The sequence below is a fragment of the Lacerta agilis genome, chromosome 4 (genome assembly GCF_009819535.1).
Source record: "Lacerta agilis isolate rLacAgi1 chromosome 4, rLacAgi1.pri, whole genome shotgun sequence".
NCBI classification, from domain to species: Eukaryota; Metazoa; Chordata; class Lepidosauria; order Squamata; family Lacertidae; genus Lacerta; species Lacerta agilis.
Window position 1 is genome coordinate 82154064 of NC_046315.1, and position 22058 is coordinate 82176121.

Sequence of the window (22058 nt, forward strand, 5' to 3'; positions counted from 1 at the left end):
TACAAAGGAATAATAACAAGTAATAATAATAATAAACTTTTATTTATATCCCGCCCTCCCCGGCCAAAGTCGGGCTCAGGGTGGCTAACATCAGACACATAACATTGGTATAAACTCAAACAATAATTAAATTGCCTCCTAAAAACATCTCAAAATCAAATTAAAGTCTAATTAGATGGCTTTCCACAGGGTTAGGGTTAGGGTTGGGAACAGTAACTGAAATTTCAGTCTTCACGACATAGGAAAACAGCCAAGTGAACAGCTATTTTGGTGGAGGAGGGTCAAGATATTAACCGATATGCATGAAATTTCATATATAGCTATGTAATCCCTAGTATAGTAAGATAAGACCTTTGGAGCAGGCGGTTTTTTAAAAAAGTTTTTAATGAACTGCCCTAGTAGGGCAGTAATTGTTCCTTGATAATTTGTCACCCCCTCCATTATGGAACATGGGGCAATCTGCCCCCTACGCCCCCCCTTGCTACGCCCCTGGGGAGAAGAGCTGGCCTTTGAAAGCTTGAGAGACAGGAGCCATTGCTATTGATGACCAATGGAGGCAACATGAAATGACCTTGTGGGTGCTTTCCATGGAGAAAGCTTTGAGGTTTATTTGTGTATATAAATACCAGTTTTTTATATGCCGCTGAATCAAGGGATACTTTGTTTTTGCTTCGGCAAGGAGCAGGTTGTATATTTGAATGCCACCCTTACTGAACATACCAATCTTGCATGCATGTGAGAGTCAGGTTAGAGTGTTAGACAATTATTATTATTATTATTAATTAAATTTGTATACCACTCTATATCTTCAGGTCTCGGGGTGGTTCACAGCACAGACAAGGACTTGGGATACCTGCGTTCAAATATTCAGCCACGAAGCTCACTTAGACAAGTTAACCACCTCTCAGCTTAACCTCCCTCACAAGCCTATGGCAATGATAAAATGGGGAGAGAAAGAACCATTTGTGCACAAAATGCTAAAATGCAAAATTAAAACATGAAAGAGGAGGCCTTAGCCTTAGCCCTTTCCCTTACATCAAAAGTGTGTGCCTGTGTGTGCATGGCAATATTCTAATACAGTGGTGCCCCGCTAGACGAATGCCTCGCTAGACGAAAAACTCGCTAGATGAAAGGCATTCGCTAGCAAAAGGCTGTCCCGCAAGACGAATTTGTCAATGGGCTTGCCTTGCAAGATGGAAAAAAAATTTTCCCCGTCAAACCGCTATTTTCCCGTTGGTGCTTCGCAAGACGAAAAATTCGCAATAGGACAGCACTCGCAGAACGAATTATTTTCGTCTTGTGAGGCACCACTGTAGTATTATTTGCACTTGTTAGTTGTGCTTCTTACATCCATACATTCTTTTATTCGACCATCAGTCAGAAAAAATACATTTGTACAGAATTTAAAAAACCTCTGAAGGAACTTTGAATTAAAAAAAAGGAAAACATAATGGAATGGATCTAAACAGATAGCCCCATATTGATACAATCAATTAAAATCTTACGGCGCTTAGAAGCTAAAAAAAGAAATTTAGCCACCTGGGAGGCTGTATTTCTAGTGACATTGTTCAGTAAGGATAAAACCTGTCTTTCTCTGGATAGAAAGCTAGATTGACGTAAAAGTGGAGCTATAAGGTTTTGCCTGAGTTCTACAAAGAGAGGACAAGTCAGAAGAATATGTTCAATAGACTCAACCACGCCCATAGTACAATGACAGCTTCTTACATAAAGTAACTCAAAACAACTTGCATACATACATTAAAACCAACACAAAACTAAAACAGAGTGAAAGCTAAAAATGAGACAATTGTGCAAGTGGAATGATTTCTCCTTCCTCTTCAGGCCCTCTAAATTGGTTTTGGGTTCTCCCTCAACCCTCCAGGACAGATTTTGGGGTGGTGCGGAGTGAAAAGGGGGTCCCATTGCACAAGCAGAAGATGTTCCACTCACACAGTTGGCTAACTGAATACCACTCATACAAATTAAAATCGACAATGACACATCACAAATTTTTAAAAAGGGACAATTAATCAAAGGAGGGAAAGGGGCAGTCTTCCACAAATCTTCCCAAATTCCTGAGTAAGTAAGAAAGTTTCCACTTGGTGCTGGAAAGCCTATAAAGTTGGTGTCAGTTGTGCCTTCCTGGCAAGGGCATTCTGAAGCCAAAATGCCACCTTCTACAGGTAGGTAGCCATGTTGGTCTGACGCAGTCGAAATAATAATAAAAAATTGTCCAGTAGCACCTTAGAGACCAACTAAGTTTGTTCTGGGTATAAGCTTTCGTGTGCATGCACTTCTATAGCACAGTTCTTCTAAAGAGAGTATTTGGAATAGGGCCTCTCCAACAGAACTTGAGACACTGGCTGACTCTTATGGGAAGAGGTACTCCTTCAGGTTCTTGAACCCCAAGGTGTTTGGGGGTTCAGATATAAGCACCAGCACCTGAAAGTGGACTCTGAAGCAGATAGATGTATTACGTACCGAGGAGGGCAACCAAGATGATCAGAGGTCTGGAAACCAAGCCTTATGAGGAATGGTTGAAGGAGCTGGGTAATGGAGACTGAGAGGAGATATGATAGCCATCCTCAAATATTTCAAGGGCTGACACGTGGAAGTGGGAACAAGCTTGTTTTCTCCTGCTCTGGAAGGGAGGACTGGAACCAGTGGCTTCAAGTTACAAGAAAGGAGATTCCGACTAAACACGAGGAAGATCTTTCTGACAGTAAGAGCTGTTTGACAGTGGAATGGACTCCCTTGGGAGGTGGTGGACTCTCCTTCCTTGAAGGTTTCTAAGCAGAGTTTGGATGGTCATCTGTCATGGATGCTTTAGCTGAGATTCCTGCATTGCAGAAGGTTGGACTAGATGGCGCTCAGGGTCCCTTCCAACTCTACAGTTCTATGATTCTAAGTCTGGCTGTAGGCATCAAAGTTCTAGAATCTGAGTTCTCTACTCACTGAAGCTTCTGGGTCATCTTCAAGGGCAGCCCCACATATAAGGTTTTGCAGCAATCCAGCTGGGAGGTTTACCACAGTTCCCTGTTCAGAAATGGTTGCAGCTGGTGAACTAGCCAAAGCTAGCGAAAAGCAGTCTAGACCACTTAGGACTTAAGTGATGGTTCAAGGAATTTGAATTACATACTTGCTCTTCCAAAGGGAGTGCAATTCTATCCAGAATGAGTTTCTCGGAATGCTTCCCTCTTGTTAGGATTCAGAATCAGTTTATTGACCCTCGCCCAGCCCGTTTCAGAGTCCAGAGCCCGAATTCAGCAAATGCATGGCCTATACCTGATTAAGGGGACAGAGAATCCCGAAGTTGACTTTTGCTCTTTGAGATTTTATAAACTCTGTTGTTTGCAGTTAGGACTACCCACGCAAGGACTGAGATGCTGTGTCAAAACAGAACTCTTTGTCAGAGCTGAGTTGCTTGAAGGTTATGGAACTTAACACCCTGGCTGAAGGTCGGGCAAAGAAATACAGGATCGAGTTTAGAGTCTTCTCAGAACTTTCAAATGGAGGAGAGCAAGAATTTCAGTTGGCACGCAAGGACATTTCTAGCTGCCTCCCCTGCTTTGGTGTGACAGCCACTTTCTCAGCAGTGATGTGAATTAGTTGTAACTTGGGACTTAAGGGCACTTGAATGGAGAGGCTTTCAATTGTCTGTTCTTTTGCTAAGCAATGAATGGAGAGCTGATGATCCCTTCTTGGGCAGTTGCAGGTGCTGACAAGAGACCCCCCCTCGTATTTATTGATTGCCAGGCTTTATTTTTAAAACAGGAAATAGCTCTCCAAGAGGAAAACTTAGACCATGGGTAGGCAAACTAAGGCCCGGTGGCCAGATCCGGCCCAATTGCCTTCTAAATCCGGCCCGTGGACGGTCCGGGAATCAGCATGTTTTTACATTAGTGTCCTTTTATTTAAAATGCATCTCTGGGTTATTTGTGGGGCCTGCCTGGTGTTTTTACATGAGTAGAGTGTGTGCTTTTATTTAAAGTGCATCTTTGGGTTGTTTGTGGGGCATAGGAATTCGTTCATATATTTTTTTTTCCCAAAATATAGTCCGGCCCCTCCACAAGGTCTGAGGGACAGTAGACAGGCCCCCCTGCTGAAAAAAGTTAGCTGACCCCTGACTTTGACTCTCTCTAATCCTCCCTCCTTAACACTGATCACATGATAAACTTGATTGGCAGCTTAACCCTCCTGGCATATGTCCTTGTTTTAGATCGTAGCAATGTCCATTGGAACAATTTTTGTGTTGCTTCTACAGATGAACCTGCCAGAAAAGCTCGTCAGTCTTTATCCCCCTATACACACACACACACACACAAGCCAAGGGGGAAAAAAGCTCTCTCACACACACGCATCGGGCAGGCAGTGGTTTTAACTCTTTGAATTAGTTGGAAGTCGTTTGTTTTATTTTTTAACTTCCAATAACTTTTAAGATCCCAGCTCTCGAGCCTCCTCTGTAACCTGGCTGCGTCTCTGAAGGAACGAGCGACTCGAAAGCTGAAACTCCAGAATGTGACGTTTCAAATCTGGAGGAGGAAATAAATCAAAAGTCCTTTTGTTCCTTCCTCCCTTTCCCTCCCCTTCTTCCCAGAGAAAAGAAGAAGGAAAGTGTAGGAATGGGTGCAGCAGGAAAACCCTCCCCATATTCCTCTCTGTAGGAGAGTGCTGTGCAGCTAGCTACAAACCTCATATTCGCAAGGCAAACAAAGCATCATTTTTTAATGACTTTCTGAATACATTTTTTTTTTTTTGCAGCTAGCTGCTTGCCTAGACCTGCTTGTCATAATGGCTTCTTCAAACGCTTTTTAAAGCCTGTGATGTTCAAGGGCCTAGCCTTCCCCCTCTCTTGCTAGTTTTTTATGTGTCACAGTTGTCAAGTAAAATAGAGCACGTTGCCTTTGTTTCAAGATGGTACCTGATCAATATCATCAATCCGTCTCCCCTCCCTCTCTCTCCCTCTCTCTTACACACCCATATACACACACATTCTCTCTCTCTCTCTCTCTCTCTCCTCTCTCTCTCTCTACAGCTGTATCCATTTCCTCCTGGCAAAAAGGGACTTTATGAATAAATGATACTGAAATGCTGAGGGTTCAGATACTAAATAATGAATTTCACCACCAAAAACACAACAACTTCTCCAATCATAAAATACCGCTCCTTCCATATTGATTGGGCTTTGGCGACTGGATGCAGTGCTAAGCCTCATTCGCCAAGGTGCTTAAAAAGGGGAAAAAAACAACAGGTTTCGCCAGGGTTTATCATCCTGGCTAGGAACAAAATGTAATACCTCTCAAAGTAGGCTGCCTGCCTAATGTTTGGGCGTTAATATTTCTTCCATCGGGGGTTAACCCCTTTTGCAGGGGATGGAATCAATGCAAAGAGTGCCTCTCTCTGGGATGGGAACTTTGCTTCTTGGGATATTACAGTAAGTGTGTCATCTCTTCTGTGCTGTTCTGTGGGTACCGCTGGAAGGAGAGACTGCGGCAGATCTGGCTTTGGAAAGAGCGGCATGCTGGAGGAAGGAAGGGGGGGGGAAAGCTCTGTGGCAGGACTGGGGCTTAGGTCAGGAAACTTGCAGCTGCTCCTCCTAACGTTGCTGCTGCCGGATTCCTTTTTTTGTTTTGTTTTGTTTTGTTTTTCTGGGGGGGGTGTCTCACTCGCTGCATGCAGTGGGGTCAGGGCTTGGGGAGCACCCATTGCCTGCTCAGATGTGGCTCTCTCTGCTTCCTGGAACCGCCGTCGCTGCTGGTGCAAGTTCTGATGTGCCCTGAGATGTCAGGATCTGTTCTCTGAGAGAGGACTTGGGGGTCAAGGGAGGAGTGCAGGGCTGTGGCATGTGATTGGCAAAAGCAGCTCTCTGTCAAGTTGTGGGCTAACTTTTTGGACAGCAATCTTCCGCATCTGCCTATAAATTTTCCTTTATTGCCTGTTAATGTCACGGAAGCCTCCTTTTTAATTAGCTGAAATGAGGAGACTTTGCTTTATGGGGAGCTGTGCGTGTCCCACCTACAAGCTTCATTCCTTCCTTCCTTTCTCTTTTATTTTATTACTTTTCTAAAAAAAAGAAAGGTGTAAATATCTTTGCAGCAGGTCAATACAGAGCGAAGCCACACAAATTGAGAAATCAAAGTTGAGGCTTTCTCCACCCCCACCCCCGTTACCTTTTTAAAAATTGGTTTGATATACATGGAATAATTACAATTGATTTAGCAGTTGCAAAAAAGAGAGAGAGTGAGAGAGAAGATTTCATATTAAGTAGGCTAGAAAATCTCATTTGTTCTGTTGACTGGGGATATATATATATATATATATATATATATATATATATATATATATATATATACCAACCGTAAGACACTTTCTGTTCTCTTTCTGTTTGCCAGATGTTTACCTGTTTATTCAAATGATGATTTTTATATCTGCCTTGCTTTATTTATTTATATTTCTCCTTTTTTTTAATGGGCAAAGAAGAGAAATTGAAGGCATTAATTTAGAGCTACTGATGCAATGAAATGGAGGAATATATTTAAGCTATTAGCTGCTTCAATCTCGTGGCCACAAATAATTGATGAGTTTCTATTAAAGATTGACAAGCTAGCAGGCGGCGAGGCGTTTTTTACTAGACCATGCTGCAGAGGCAGACAATATGCATTGTAGTCCTTATTCTAATGCAGCGTATTAGCCTATTTTAGAAATGCGGGGGGGGGGGGGGAAGGGTTCTCTTTCCTAGGGACCTACAGACAGACAGACACACATATATATGGCCGAAATTAAAAAGCCACACAGTTCATCAGCATGCTGGGATGCAGTGGCTGCATGGAAGGAATGGAAGGCGGGAATGAAAACTCACAAAAAAGTGTACAACAACAACCCTGTTGCTTCTCTTTGTAGAATGTGTGTTGCCAGCATGTTGTAAATAAACAATAATTTCCCCAATGAGTTTATTCTGTCCAGGTCTATTACTCTCCTCTCCTCTCTCTCTCTCTCTCTCTCTCTCTCTCTCTCTCTCTCGTTCTTTCTCTCTGTGTATATATTCTGCTTTAGGTTTCCTTGGAAATTTGGTTTCCCAAGGAGGGAATAGTTAAGCAAGATATAATATTTGTTATCTGTTCATTGTCATTCAAATATGCATATGTAATAATCAGCAGGAATTCAAAAATATCAATGGGGATTTTTTTCTTTTCCGGTGCAGGTTTGTAAACTAAGCATCCAAACTAATGCATGTTTATGCAGAAGTCAATCCATATTTATGTTAAAGTTAGTCTACTATTTTGTGCCTTCCTTTCCCGGTTGTCCTAAGCATATTTATTCAAAAGTTTGTTCCAATGTGTTCAGTGGGACTTACTCCCAAGTAACTACCTATGCCTGTGATCTTGGGATTTCAACCCTACTAGTGATTATTTTCCAAATCCAACCCTCGGTTATTTTTCTCTTGTTCCTATTGCAATAATAGCTTTTCAAAACTGGAAATATGTGAAAAGTAGAATGTAAAACAGCTGCTTTAGTATTTTTAGGCTGTAGACAGCTGCATGCCTGCCTGGGAATAAGCCGAATTGAATACAGTGAGACATCTAAGAGAACATGAACAGGCTGTGTTGTTTGGGGGAAAGTTTGGCAAATAACTACAAAGTTTATCACTTGCTTACCCATGGAAGCTCATATCCTTTCTGCCTTTTACAACCCAGGGAGAACCAGTTAAGATGCTTGTTTGGGTATTGTTCATTACAACAATTTCCAGAGGGGCAACCGTGTACTCTGTTGCAGCAAAACAGCAAGGAGTCTTGTGGTATCTTGAAACTTATGCCATAATAAATTGCTAATTGTTAAGTTATCACAGGATTATCACACACACACACACACACACACACACACACTATAGCTAATTTGTCTAATACAATCACTGGTCTGTAACAGAGAAATGCAATTATTCACTGCATAATTCACAATAAGGAACATGTTGATCACCAAACATGTTTGCAAATAATATTGCACTTTAAAGTCTAATTTAATTCACACCAGACAAATGATTATCATATAACCTGACTTTTTAAAGATGGGTTCAATACAATTTATGGTTTAAAACAAACAGTTTAGGTGCAAATACAAAGGGGGTGGATCCAAATCTAGACCCATTGAGGTTAATAGGATTAAAGTTAATAATCACAACCAGTTTACATCACACTGATTTATATAAGAATGTAATAAGATTTCAGCGTGTGTACTCTTAAGTGCAACTACACAATCCTAACCATGTCTACTCAGAAGTAATTCCTGCAGAATTCAGTGTGGATTACTGCCAGGTAAATGAAGGTAGGATTCCAGCAAAAGTCAGGATCCAACTCAGTGAGAGAAATTGAATCCATTGCTGAGCTGACTCCATTGGGACTAATGTCTGGAAACAGGAACACATGACATACAAGAAACTCACTGGTATAATTGGGATTGTTCTATGTAGTTGCCTTCGATCTAGCTAATGTTCATACACAAGCAGTAACAGCTTTCCCCTGTTGATATATTGTATGTTTACTTCCTTGAGCCCAAATCCATAACTGGGCATGTGCAACTTTTTCAGCCATTAGGAAGAGGTGTAGGGAGGGGCTGGATTCATTCATTTTTTTCCCTGCCAAACCACTAATCAGTAGGGTTACCAAACTCTGTGTGTGCAGCTCATGTATTATTTGATAAATCGGAGCTCATGAATACAAGCTACCCAGGCCAACACACCAAGAGGGCAGAGAACACATGCGTTATGGCACTTGGTTTTTTGGGGGGGTATTTGTGCTGTGTTATCTTAGCCATGCCAACGCAGAATGAAGATCCATTGATTTCAGTTGGGCACAGAACCCAGCAGTATGTGTGCAGGATTGCAGCCTTACAGCAGTTTGACCCATTGGGCTATTGCATCCAAAAGTCCAGGATAATCTCAGCTGCTCAGTGTCCAGGCCTGTGGAACATAGCAGGAGTGTCTGTGACCTCATTGTCTAGAGGTGAAGTGTAGTAAATCAAATTCAGGAATTCAAAGGGCCGTGTGGGAAATCTGAGTGCCTTTGGACCCTAACCCAAATCACCAGCTTAAATGGATGGTGGAGCAGGATGCAAAAAAGTTATTTCACGTGGAGATTCAGGGGTGTGATGATGATGGGCACAGATGATTGGCCAAGGCTGTTTGCGCCAGATGTGTTGAGTTCAGAAGTTGTTTAACTACGACATAGTTGCAAGTCCCAGGACTTCCAGCCTTGCACAAACTGATCATTCAACCAGTGTGAGCTTGAAGTTGCCATTTCGTTTCCAGTTCGTGTAAGGAGAGCTGCGATGGCTCAGCTTTATGCAGGCAGGCTTGTTTGCATGAGAAGTTATTTGTGGAAATGAGCTAGTGGCCAGGCGTGGGAACCGGCTTTGAGATGTGTAAGAAAATAATTTTCTTAGCAGGATTTTGCAGTGTGCTACCTTGCATATCAGGCAAACACACACACACACACACACACACACACACACACACTGCACCCCTAAGATTATGAGGAAGGTAGAGCATCAACACCACAGGACATTGGCTCCGCCAGGCAATATCTTTGCTAGGTATCATTTTATAGGCTGTGCTTGCTGGCTTCATTTTGTATTTATGAATATATTTTCAGGAGAAGGATAAATAGGTGAAAATAGTTGGGTACCATGTGATTTGTTTCATCCCAAGGCATCGCCTGGGGTTACTGATACAGTCCTGGCTCTCGGTATGGAGTAGTGAAATGCGCAACAATGAAAATTTTATTAAAATGTTCGTTAACCCATTACAGGGTGTTCATTTTCAATTCTTTGCGAGAAGCACGATGTATCATTTTGTGTGTGTCATTTGGTAGAGAGAGAGAGAAAGAGAGAGAGATGAGCCAAGAGGAAGAACACATTTAATGTGGGGGGGGGACAGAGAGAGGGGGATTTTAATGGGCTGCATTATACAAATGGCCCAGTGCACGATTGCCATTATTAAAATAATTTGTCATTGGATTAAAAAAAAGAGAGAGAGAAAGAAAGAAATTTCAAGGCTTCTTTGAATATTTCCTCTCATTTTCTCACCGTCTCCCTCCTCCCCTCCCCTTTCTTTCTTTAAAAAAAGAGATAGCAGCTTTAGTATCGTAAAGGCAGACGCATTTTCAGGCAAAGCCCATTTCAGACCAGAATTTCTGAGAGTCCTATTAATGTTTCATGCTAATCAAGGAGAGTAGGAAATAGAGCTGACAGGTGCTTCTACTCTGCTTATTCCTGTCTTCCTGCATTAGACGTTACTAGCTAAAAAAGAAGCAGCGTGGCTCCTTTCCAAGGCTTATAGTGACAAGGGCAGGAACGAAATGGGTTCTGTCCTTAAGTTTGTCGTTGTTTTCTTTATTGGCTCATCTGATGACATCCCCGGTAATCTGGCAGCACTGATGACGAATCAAACTCTTTTGCTTCATACTGTGACCTCAGCAAGGCTCTGTGTTTCCTATCTGTCATCTTCAACTGAGCATTGATGATCACATGCTCGCTTTTGCCCTCGCAAAGGTCCTGTCAGGGAGTCAATTCAGGAAATGATTTACCAAGTCATGGCATACCACAGTGTGCTTGCAACTCTTTGATAAGATGTGATTTGTAATCCCCAGCCAAGGGTTGGAGGTTGGGGAGGACTTTACCATTTCCTGGATTCCTATCAGGTAAAATGGATATGCATGTGTGTGTGTGTATAACATTTACAGATGATGGGCATACTGGTTAGATGTACACATGGCACTCAGTGCTGGATGATGTGGCAGGGCTAGTCAGTGGACTAGAGGGAGTGGCATGGTCAGAGCAGTGCAAACACACTTGTGGGAGTGCCAGATCAACTCCGCTGGTGCGTTTGCACTGCACAGACCTCACCACTACCTCATCCCTTCTCCTCTATGTTTCCAAGCACAATTCAAAGTGTTGGTGCTGACCTTTGAAGCCCTCAATGGCCTTAGCCCTTTGTACCTGAAGAAGCGTCTCCAACCCCATCATTCAGCCCGGACACTGAGATCTTGTTCCGGGTGCCTTCTGGTAGTTCCCTCACTACGAGAAATGAGGTTACAGGCAACCAGGCAGAGGGCCTTCTCACTATTGGCGCCCACCCTGTGGAATGCCCTCCCATCAGATGTCTGGAAGTTAAGTAACTACACAACCTTTAGAAGACACCTGAAGGCAGCCCTGTATAGGGAAGTTTTTAATGTTTGATGTTTTATTATGTTTCTGTATATGTGGGAAGCTTCCCAGATTGGCTGGGGCAACCCAGTCAGGTGGGTGGGGTACATACTGTAGGAGCCAACACCTAGGGTCTAAGGGCTCTTTGGCCCCTCCAATAAAATATTGGAGGGAGCCGCCCCTCCCCCAAGTTGGTGGACATTGCCATTCGAATTGTGTGCATGCACCATGTCATGTGATCAATTATGCGGGGTGGTGCTTACCTGGCCCCACCCAATATTTTATTCAGGTTGGCACCCCTGGTGTCACGACGCAGAGAGCTTCTGCTAGTTCTTTTATTTAAATCAACAGAATACACAGGGAGACCATGGATTATGCTCCCCTCAGTCTCGAGACGTTGCTCAGAGTGCCTGTTCCACCCCTCTTGCGGCTCTTCCTAGCTTCCAAACCCCTCTTTACTGCCTACGGTGGCCGGCAATGGAATCTTTATGTCTCTCTTTGGTCTTTCTTCTGCTCGAAGATATGAAGGGATTGCCTGGACCTTGGAGAAGGGGAAGGTTCTACCAGCCTTTCAAGTGACGAAGTGTCCACTGTCTGCTGTACTGTTTCTCCCACTTCTGAGTCCTCCATTATTTCCCATCTCTTTGCTTCTTCTGGGGTGTGTCCTGTTTGCCGCCACCATGAATCTGGGTCCATACTATCATCATCTTCCTCCTACCCAGAGGCCTCTTGAAATGGAGGCCTCTACCACTCCTCCCTATCTGCCCAGTCCCTGACATCTGGCGGGGTACAAATAATAAAATGATGATAATGGTGATGATTAGAGCTCAGGCAAGGGGCACTGCACCCGCCAAGCTACTTGGTACTGCATGGTCAGGTTGCAACCCCTGCTCCTCCTCACATTTCTTAGCTCAGTGGCAGAACACAAGCATTGCTTGCAAAGAGATCTCTGGGCTCAGTGCCTGGGAACTCTAGTCAAAAATATCAGATAGCAGGTGATGTGAAAAACCTTTGCCTAAGACCTTGAGAAGCCACTGTCAATCCGAGTAGAGACAACATTGAGTTAGATGAACAAATAGCCTGATGTGGTTTAAGGCAGCTTCCTGCTATGGAAAGAATTGAAGCTCAGTGCATGCAGAGAGTGTCCGATTCAATTTCTGGTGTCTCTCGGGAGAGCTGAGAAAGGTCCCCATCTGAAACTCTCGTTGCCAACTCTGGTAATGCAACCTGCGTTAATGACAATTTTGGCTGGAGAAGGAGTGGACTGGAGAGAGGCGCTGAACACTTGCCTCAACTTTGCAAGCAAAAAAAATGACAGGCGCAGCTAGGATTTGGCACCTGTCTCCTATCTGCTGGTTCTCTACCCATTCCACAATTTTATATTTTATTTATTGCATTTATAGTCCACCTCTTCTCCAAAGAGCTCAAGGTGATGGACTTCATTCTTTCCCTCCTCATTCAATCCCCACAACAACTGGCCCAAGGTCGCTCAGTAAGCTTCATGACTGACTGAGGAATTGAACCCTGGTTTTCCAAGTCCTAGCCTAACACTCTAACCACTACACCACACTGACTCCCTAGGAATTCAGCAATCCCTTGTATTCTTATATAGGTGTATCTGCTGTTGTTAATGTGGAGTTAGCTGGGCTCCTTGTGCCCTGAGGATCCTGTCCTCTACGCTACGTGACAGTGACTTCTGAGGCTTGCAGTTTTTCCAGTCTGCTCTGTTAAGTGTTTGTCTCATTTAGATGTTAGGAAAACCTCTTAAGTTGTTGCTTAAATAACTCTGAATAAATTTGATGTGGAAAAAAGGTTTTTGCATCTCATGGGTGTTTATGATCAGTTTAATTAAATCTGTTTAAAATAAATATATTCAAAGTGGTGTGAACCCCTGCTGTAGGCATGCTTAAAGTTGTTTGATCCTTGTTTGCATTACTTGGTGTCAGTAAAATGCCTGCTTAAGCATGGGTTAAATCAGGTAACAGAAGAATTTTGTTGTACACTGATTAATGAAAGCTGTTGTTTGGCTAAATTAAGCGACCCTCTTTAAATGGACAAGATCTAATTTCATTTACAGTTTAAAATTACTAGTCAGATTTCTTTAGCACATGCAATGCTGTTTTGTAGACAGGCAAGTTGCAAAATAAGAAAGGCAGGGGTGAGGAACCTGTCACCTTAACAGATGTTATTGGAACCCAGCTCCCATCAATCAGTAGTCAAGTAATTTCGTTTCACTTTTAATTTGTATACCACCTTGTATACACAAGGCAGTAAACAAGCTGAAGAAACAACAAAATAGACAGCAAAGACCACACACCTAATAACAATCTGATTCAAAACAAAAAAAGTCACAATAGCTTTAAAACAAACAAGTCCTATCAAACAAAACAACGTTCAATAATCTATTAGAATATAATAGTAAACTGTAATATTAAATATCAGCAAATGATAGTTAAACAGTTTTACACTTCTCCATTACAATAAAGAATTAAAACAAAATAAAAAAATAAAAAAATTCCTTCCAGTAGCACCTTAGAGACCAACTAAGTTTGTTCTTGGTATGAGCTTGCATGCACACGAAAGCTCATACCACGAACAAACTTAGTTGGTCTCTAAGGTGCTACTGGAAGGAATTTTTTTATTTTTTTATTTTGTTTTAACTATGGCAGACCAACGCGGCTACCTACCTGTAAATAAAGAATTACTAAACGTTAAAAATAACGGCAAGTCGCAATGCATAAAATACCACAAAACATACAAAACCATGTAAAAGGATCATAGTGAGAAACGAGGACATGATATCTATCTATCATCTATCTATCTATCTATCATCTATCTATCATCTATCTTCTATCTATCATCTATCTATCTATCATCTATCTATCTATCTATCATCTACTTACCTACCTACCTACCTACCTACCTACCTACCTACCTATCTATCATATCTATCTATCTATCTATCTATCTATCTATCTATCTATCTATCTATCCCCCTGAACTCTTCTCTCTTCCTAGCTGCTTCTGCTGTTCTCAAAGTCATGGTCTGGGAAAGGCTCCTAGTGCTGGAGGGTAGGACAAGGCAGGTGGGAAAAGCCATTGCCTGATGAGCAGCAGGGTTGACGAGAGCGTCCATCCAGCAACATGGTGCCTTCTGGAGATTGTTGTACTACAACTTCCATCAGCTGCAGCCAGCATGACCAATGGTCAGGAATACTGGGAGTTGTAGCCCAGCAACATCTTGTGGGCAGCACATTGACTACTCCTGCTAAAAGGATTGTGGATGAACATTCTCATGTTGGGTTGTTGTTTTTTAAGAGATGGATGGGATCTACCATTGGAGCACGTGTGACGAAACATGTAGATTTTGGATTTCTTAAATATATAAAACTATGATGGGTAACGATGGGTTAGAACTGGGCTCCTGTTTTCATGTCCCTTCAGACAGAACATTTGCTTAACTCAATTTCTGCCAAACTTGAAGACAGAAGGGAGGGAGGGAGGAGGTTCAGATGCCATTTTTGAAAGTAGGACACTGCATCTGGAATATGCACTTAATTCAGACCGGGATCTTGTCTCTCTTTGACTTTGAATTGTGACTCTTGTGTAATGCTGTCAGCTGGGGTTCGACTCAGGGCATTACATGTGTACAGTCCTCTTTAAAATAGACATTTAACTTAACAGCATGGATACCACTTCCACAGTGATTGCTCCCATGACAATATGGGCACATGTCAAGTTTGCCACTAGTGTGGACTTTCCTAAGATGCAGCAGAGTACTGGCAACCTAAGACATTAGAATATGAAGAACTTGCAGGTTTAACACACAGAATAAGAGAACAAGAAGAACGTATATTCAAAGAAGAGTGGGAAATATTGATTGAAAAATGGAAAATAATTGTACAAAGGTGAAAAAGCTGGCAGCACTCAGATAAATTCAGAAGAGTAAACGATATTTGATTGATGTAAAAGTAAAAAAAATGATTTGAATGGTTATATTAAAATATGCAGGAATATATGATATGTAATATGAACAATGGATGGAGAAGAAGGGAAGTCATTGGATAGTTTAAAGTTTGAAAAATGTTTATTTTGAAATGTAAAAAACTGAAAACTCAATAAAATTATTATTATTATTATTTTAAAAAATAAGATGGAGCAGAGTTTAAAAGTCACAAAATTTGCAGCGACGGTGAAGCGTTAGGATTATAGGCTGTTAGATCCTTTTAATATCCTGTTCAGTCCACTTACAGCTCCCTTGTTTCTACCCCTCTCAGAAGGAACAGACCATGCCATTAGTAATTTTAAATGCTTGACTTACAAACTCTAAAGGCCAGATTTATGTGCTGTTCCATGCAGCAGCGAGATGAACACAGGTGGAAAATTACTGGGTTGCAAAATACAGAAAAATACTGTCTGGGCTTGAAGTAGTCAAGACCAGACATGTTGCCTGGTGGAAGAGGGTGAGCAAAGGAAGCTTCACTTCCTTCTGCATCAAAGGTGAGGGTGTGTGACTTAACTGAGTCTAGGAATACAGTTCTGTGGTCTTAACCCCTTCATGCATTAACTAGCCATGCTTACTACATTTGTCTAGACTGAATTCAGTCCAATACTTGAGTTGTACTCTAGATTTGAAACACACTGGGAACTTTGGAAGTGATTTAAACAATGCATCTATCTCCCATGGTTTTGCAGTTCTTGGCATATTACAATGCCTGCAATCACAGACACCAGCAGCCATAAGCAGGACAGGGCAGGCAGTGAGGAGTTGTGTGCTTGGCAAGGTGTGTGTGTTTGTGCCCCCACTATGCTGAGCTCCACACACCCCCCCACCCTCTCTGTAAGTGGCAGCAACACCGTGTGTTCCAACCACCTTGCTAACCGCTGCTGCTCACACACTTACTTGGGATAAAACCCCACCAAATTTAGTGCTGCTTTGTCTGTGTCAGCATGCATAGGATTGTATTGTCCTGAAACCCAACTCCCTTTGCGTAGCCAGGCGGAGTCCCCCGAACCCTGGGCAACCCCTGAGGGAAATAATGACACGTGACAACATTCTATGGGATTAAATTGGCCACAACTTTATTAATATTCAGATGTAGGAAGACCTTGGCTCAGGCATTCGGTGTTTATCCTTCCCAGCCCCCCAGCTGGGGTTCTGGGTAACTTCAGGGTTATCCAGCATGAGTGGGGAGTGGGCTAGCTCTGGAGAACATATGTTCAAGCAGATAGCCCCCCCCAATGTTCGCCGCTGCTGGAGGGGGAGGGCAGTGACGACCTCTGGGCGTATGGTCAATGCCTCCCCCTGAGACCCCTTTAACGGGAACCCTGTTATTGCCGCCGCAATGGGGGCAGGGGTCACCGTCCCACGCCCCCCATTCTTGTAGATGAGTAAAGGATTCTGCCCAAGGCCTGCAACCGCCAAAGTTGTGACGAATTGCTATGGGAAAGGCGAAACCTGCCAATGCAGGGAAAGTCCTTTCCGGCCCTTCAACAGCAATCTTGTCATAGCAGCGCCTGCGTGCCATTGTGGCTGTGGAAAAAAGGTGGCTAAAACTGCAAAGTAAACATCAATCGAGGGAGTGGAGGGTGGGGAAGCTCTGAATCCAACGGCCGCTTCCCAGGTATGACTCAAGCTCTATTGTGTGTACTGTATAATCCCTCCTTCTACCTGGCCAATCCCCCTGGCAACACCTCCCCAGCCAGGATTGGGCGGCTGCTAGAGTAGGTGGAATCCACAGGTATCCAACCTGGGAAGGTGGTGCCAGGACCAACCGCCAGGAGCTGCACCATGATCCAAGGGGGCTACTCGTGACCACGCAAAAGCCGCACCCCATTTGATGTGGGGAACGTTCATTCCCATATTTCTTTATGTAAGGGCAGTACATTTCAATGACTAGAAAATGTCTACAGTAAGCAGACTTGCAAGCCAGAATATTTGCTGAGTGTTGAGAAATCAACAAATAGGAGAGAGGTACTTTTTCACATTTACATGCACCCCAGAAAGTGATTAGCGTGATCAAACCAGCTTTTCACATTTCGTAGGATCGACCCACAAAACCTTTTCTTTTACAGCCTTTTTTTGTTTTCTTTTCACTTGGCAGAAAAAGCATTGTGAGGAGATCAAAACTTCACAACTTTCACCATCTGTGCCATTGTTTCTAATTATACTATTCTTTTATGCAACCCTGTGATGCTGAGAATCAAATACCTTTTCTTTTTCAAACAATAAAACATTCTGTGTTGGAATCTTAGCATAAAAAGCAGCTTCTAATCAACATGTTTTGAAAGAGAAGGGGGAGGTCCTTCATTTCCCAGAAACAGTCGCTACTAATGTATGAGTTCTTTGCTTCAGTTCTGACTTTGCCAGTTCTGAGCTTTCTTTTGGGAAAGCTGTTGAGTTTTTGTGGGTTCCCTCCCCCCCAAGTTGTTGTGCTTCTTTTGCGAAATAAAAAAGAAAAAGACAAAGTTTTGAACTATTTTTTATGGATATTCAGCAAAATCTAGATTTCCAACAACGGTTGCCGCACGTCCGGATTTTCCCAGACACTCCAGAGATTTCTGCCAAGATGCTGCTTCTGACTGCCGTATTCCGGCTATGTCTAGGAAATTTCATACCCTAAACTGGGGAAAACCCTACCCTAAACTAAATCCCTTGTCTGTGTTTTCAAAAGATCAACAACACCCCTCTTTCCAGATGCAGCAGCCACCATCTTTTCTTTTTCCACCCTACCATCCAGGAGTTACCAATGGATTGATTACACATTTGAGAAAGCAGATTTAAAACGTGTGAGCAGTAGACTTCAGGGAAGTCAGATTGGGGCAGAATTCCACCCAGACTTTGTGTGTGTGAATCATGTCGTGAATCTGATGCAATGTAAAACACACGCTTTGTTATGCACGTCGCTTACCATAAAACTTGAAATGATACCACTTTTCATCAATCAATAATTTAAGCTTCTAGTTACATTCTCAGATGACTAATGAGCATATCTCCAGAATTAACCCTGATCTTAAAAATGTTTATTTGGGAGTTCAATGAGATTTTCTTCCTAGTGAGATTAGGAGAGTAGAATTAAATCATATTTCACACACTGAAAGGGGGTCACTTAGATGTGGCAGGGGGTTCAAGGAAATAATACAGGACAGAAGAACATTAATAATAATAATAATAATAATAATAATAATAATAATAATAATATCCTGCCCATCTGGCCACTCAGAGCATTTTACAGTACATATAAAAACGTAATAAAATGTCCAACTTTTTTTTTTTAAGAAACTCTCGGCGAATATAACTAATGATGGGACAGGGAGAACAAATTATCTGACAGAAGCTTTGGAATCATGCACACACAAATGTAAGAGTGTAGAAAATTAGAAGATGACTGAGTGTAGGGTTGCCATGTGTGCACTCTTTTTCTAGGACACACCCTCTTTTTCAGGGATAAATTTTCTGTCCGGGTGGATTTTTTTAAATTTGCCAAAATGTCTCTGGCTATACTTTCTGGATGAGACATAGACATAACTGGTGGCTGGACGCTCGCTTTCCTCTTCTCTTCTCCTGCCCCCCTCAGCAATATATCACAACTTCTACAGCCTACATATAGTAGGGGAAATAAATATGAGAGTCCGCTTTTATGCTCCACAACCCTAACTGAGGGCACTTCTGAACTACAGACAAATAAATGTAGCAATCATTTCCTTTCTGTCAGGAATTTTGGGGACTGTAGTTTTGGGATCTAGGTATCTCGGACAGATTTCTCAGTACCCTCATTGAACTACAACTCCTAGGATTTTTTTTTGGTGTTGTTGGGCTGCAGGGAGGGGAAAGGACTTTGTTTTATAACAAAATTGTTATAAAAGCAGTAAAAGTTTACAAAATTCATACAATCTAAGACTGTCTTTATCTCCACGGCATTTAAACTTCCCCTGGGCATTGTGCCGAGGGCTGCAATTGGTTGGTTGGTCCTGTGCCCAGGGAAACGCCCACTAATTCCTGCCACCATTGGCTCATATGGCAGCAGGAAGACGATCCCGCCAGCGATAGGCTGGTTTACCAAGGGAGGCCCAGGGTTCATCCACAAAGCCACTCGCCCGGGGCATTGCTGCACAATTCCATATGGAGCCATGGTTTCCTTCAGAGTATTCACAAACAACAATGCCTTATTATGTCCTCATTTTCTAGGACATGTCCTATTTCCAGGACAAGTCAGCAAATGTGTCCTCATTTTTGCTCTTCAAAATATGGCAACGCTATTTGACATTTTAATCCGTTCATATTCTTAAGTCTGTTTGCCCTATAACAACAACCACCACCACCACCACAACAAATTATTTATACCCGCCCATCCGGCTGGGTTTCCTGAGCCACTCTGGGTGACTTCCAACAAAAGATTAAACATACATGAAAACATCAAACATTAAAAACTTCCCTAAACAGAGCTGCCTTGAGATGTCTTCTAAAAGTCAGATAGTTGTTTGTTTCCTTGACATCTGATGGAAGGGCATTCCACAGGACGGGCGCCACTACCAAGAAGACTCTGTGCCTGGTTCCCTGTAACTTGGCTTCTCATCGCAAGGGAACTGCCAGAAGGCCCTCGGCGCTGGACCTCAGTGTCCTGGCCAAACAATGGGGGTGGAGACGCTCCTTCAGGTATACTGGGCCAAGGCTGCTTAGGGCTTTAAAGGTCAGTACTGACACTCTGAATTGTGCTCGGAAATGTACTGGGAGCCAATGTAGGTCTTATCGGGCACCCACCGTCCTTTGGTGTTTTGCACTTCAGCTGGTCATCTTAGTGGGTTCTTGGCTCATGCCCAGCTGTGCTCTGTCCAATGCCCTGAGGCTTTGATTTGGTTGCTATTGTCAGAAGAAGGTTGGCAGGACCCTTTAAGTGGTGCAGCTTCATGGAATGACCTCTCCAGAGAGGCTATTCCTTTAGTTATTTGGCCGAAAAGGGACTTTTCCACTTATATTTTTGGATTTCAACCTGCGATTTTTTGTGTGTGCTATTGGACATGATATGACATGACAGCTTTGTTGCTGTATTGGAATGGCATTGTCTAAGCCTATCATTCATTTCATTGCTGTGATCCTCATGTTTTGTAGTGTTTGTTGCTTCTGTGATGCTTTTGTTGATTTTTAACTTATGACTGTGCAGCCACAACCCCCATGTTACACATGTAGTGCAATATTTGGGCTCAGTTAGTGATAGGAAGGGACTAATAGTTGATGTAATTGATTGCCTGTTGATTTATTTAATCTTAAGGCTTTTGCAGAGTCTGATATTTAAACCACCCTCTTTGTGTGAGCTCAACTTGCATTTTAATAGATGGCAGCTTACCTAGATTTCTAGAATTCATTGTTCCTAAGCTACTAAAATAGCTATAAATTATGTTTTCCAGTATATAGGGAATGAGCTCTTAATCCTCATTTCCCCTTTTTAGCAGCAAGAAAAATACACTAACCCAATTCCCATGCTTTTCTACATTATGCAATTATGTTAATCTGAGTTTGAAATTTCACTCCAGTGGGAAAAGCGGAACCAGTAGCAAGGACCTCAGATTGCCACTGAAATGAATTAAAATGTATTGATATACAATGCCCAATACAGAAATATTAATACTGTGAACTTAAAAGGCTATGTAGGAATAATGAGGAAGATCCATGCAGTGTATGCAACATGACTAATCAAGAGCAACTAAAAGACCAATTTATATAAGAATAAAATCGCATCTGATTTTGGTCACCACACCTTGAAAAGGACATGGTATAGCAGGAAGAGGTGCAAGAAAATGGACATCCAAAATGATAAAGGGGTTGGAAGAGGTTACAGCATTTGGGGGGGCGTCAGCTTAGAAAAGAGAGACAAAGAGGAACAGTTATAAAGGTGTATAAATTGGATTATAAAACCTTGCCGACAAAGGTCCGTATAGTTAAAGCTATGGTTTTCCCAGTAGTAATGTATGGAAGTGAGAGCTGGGCCAAAAAGAAGGCTGATCGCCAAAGAATGATGTTTTTGAATTATGGTGCTGGGGGAGACTCTTGAGAGTCCCATGGACTGCAAAAAGACCAAACTTATCCATTCTCAAAGAAATCAGCCCTGAGTGCTCACTGGAAGGACAGATCCTGAAGTTGAGGCTCCAATACTTTGGCCACCTCATGAGAAGAGAAGACTCCCTGGAAAAGACTCTGATGTTGGGAAAGATGGAGAGCACAAGGAGAAGGGGATGACAGAGGACGAGATGGTTGGACAGTGTTCTCGAAGTGACTAGCATGAGTTTGGCCAAACTGCAGGAGGCAGTGAAAGATAGGCATGCCTGGCGTGCTCTGGTCCATGGGGTCACGAAGAGTCGGACACGACTGAACGACTGAACAACAACAACATAAAATTGGATATGATGTGGAGAAAGTGGCTAGAGCAGGGGTCAGCAACCTTTTTCAGTCATGGGCCGGTTCACCGTTCCTCAGACCATGTGGTGGGCCAGACTATATTTTTTTTTGGGGGGGGGGGGAATGAATGAATTCCTATGCCCCACAAATAACCCAGACATGCATTTTAAATAAAAACACACATTCTACTCATGTAAAAACACCAGGCAGGCCCCACAAATAATCCAGAGATGCATTTTAAATAAAAGGACACATTCTACTCATGTAAAAAATGCTGATTCCTGGACCATCCACGGGCTGGATTGAGAAGGTGATTGGGCCGCATCCGGCCCATGGGCCTTAGGTTGCCTACCCCTGGGTTAGAGGGAGGTTTTTCTCAACGTCAGTATTAGAGTCTGGGGCCATCCAGTGAATCTGAATGTTGGAGAATTTAGGAGAAACAGGAAAAAAGCACTTCTTCACACAAGGT

At 42.6% G+C, this 22058-nt stretch overlaps 1 long non-coding RNA gene across 1 annotated transcript in view; it reads left to right on the top strand.

Annotated features, from left to right (window-relative positions):
• Positions 1-5247: 5247 nt before the first annotated feature.
• LOC117046085 overlaps positions 5248-22058 on the top strand; it is a 196253-nt gene continuing 179442 nt past the window's right edge. Inside the window, exon 1 of the long non-coding RNA XR_004426512.1 lies at positions 5248-5434. This is a non-coding gene — a long non-coding RNA (uncharacterized LOC117046085). The remainder of the gene's footprint in view (positions 5435-22058) is intronic.